Genomic DNA, 1975 nt, shown 5'->3' on the forward strand with positions numbered 1-1975 from the left:
CCTGGAGTAACAGTTACATATTTCACAAAAAAGAGCTGTTCTCACTCCTCAATTATCATTTATTTATTTTACAAATATATAAACCATTTATAGCCAGAAGCTATTGAAGATGTGTTCAGTTAGGCAGCATTCTGTTCTCACAGTAGATAACCAGATGCCTTTCAGAAATCCACAAGCAGGACCTGAATACAAGAGCATTTTCTCTTTCTCCAGTTTCCAGCAACTACTATTCAGAAGCCTACTGTCTACAGCTGTGGAGGCAGCACATAGCCTCCATCATGGCTAGTGGCCATTGCGAGCCTTCCCCTCCATGGAAAATTGTACATGAAAATTGACTTCTTTTTAATGAATGTAATCATACTACATATAACATAGTTTGAGGGTTATTAGATATATTGGTTTAATATGCTTAAAATGCTATGTTTGAATGTATTGTATGTGAAATGCTGTGCAGAGATATCAACATTAGGTTGTCTCTAGCTAAATGTGGGGAAGAAAAGGGTAGACGTTTCCATTCAATTAATTGATGACTCATCCCAGATACTCTTCCAGCTACAATCTCTTTGACAGCAGGAAGATGAAACCTGAGGACTCAGTGTCCCAGTCAGTTGTTGAAGCTCAGGAATGATGAACACGTGAGATGCTTACATAGGCTCTCTCTGTGGGATCAGAGAAATAAAATTTATTGAACTGTATTAAGGACTAAAAAGAAGATGGGACCACATTGTTTGCTGTTTAAAAGCAATGTGCTACTTTGTATTTTGCAATTTTTGGTAAGTATCTTGAGACTGTTCTGCAATGAAGCTTTGAAACTTATTTTTATGATGGAGAGCAAATTCATTTCTACTCTGCACAATGTCCAGATAAGGGATTCTGTTTGCAACAGCTATTAACAGAGGCTGCTTTCATTCTTTCTTAATAGTTTCAAGATGCTTTGGAGCAGGGTCAAACTGTGTTGCTGCTGTTCCGGGTAAATAAACAAGGAGATGCTGCAAATCACTTCCCATGTAATTTTGTGTAGAATGGTTGAGTACAAAGGAATACTAAATGAAAAAGTTATGGGTGCCCTCAGAAATTGTTACGCATGGCTGTATCCTAATTTAGATAAATATATCTGTGCCATTCTTGGCAGCCATACAAGGTGCACAAACCAAGTAATTAGTTCCATATTATTTAGAAAATGAAAGTTCCACCCCCACCCCTGAAATCACTAGAATGATTTGTAAGTGAATATAATTCTAGCTCTGTGCAGAAGCAACAAGACTCATTTTTTAAACCCCTTCATCTTTTGTGCATAATGCAACTTCAAAAGCAAACAGCACATTCAAAATTGATAATAATAGCTATTATAGTAAAAAAAATTGCTGGTTTCCCCATAGCAAACTCGGCAATCAGTGTTTGAAAAAAGCTACAAAACATACACTGTTCAGAAATGAAGCCAGGGATAGGCAGGGCTCTGCCAAGCTTTCTTCTTGTCCAGTGAATTTTACATTTTCCAGATTCTTATTGTGAAAAACTGTGCCTTGACTGGGTATTAATTAACATCCCTGCACATTGCCTCACCACTGTCACATATGGACTTTGTGACAAATGACTGGACATTCAAATAGCTATAAAGCACATTTTAGAAAATTATAAAGCACACCAAAGCAAAGCATTAATATTTATAGCTGAATAGCTGTATATGATACCTATCGTTCTATCACACATTCTTATAAAATAAAGGAGATAAAGCATTAGATCCAAACTAACTCACCTGTTACGCATGACTTCCACTGAAATCAACAGTCATACCCTAACTTAAATTCCATTGATTTCAACTAACTTAATCTGTGGGAATCCAACCTAATAAGAACATGTGGTTCAGAGAAAATTAGGAATAGGGAACATAAATTAATTATAAACCTACAGCATGGATGCCCAGATGCTGTAAGAGGATATGCTACAGATCAGTAAGAATATCCTCCATTCAAAA

This window comes from Podarcis liolepis (genome assembly GCF_965112155.1).
Source record: "Podarcis liolepis genome assembly, chromosome: 13".
NCBI classification, from domain to species: Eukaryota; Metazoa; Chordata; class Lepidosauria; order Squamata; family Lacertidae; genus Podarcis; species Podarcis liolepis.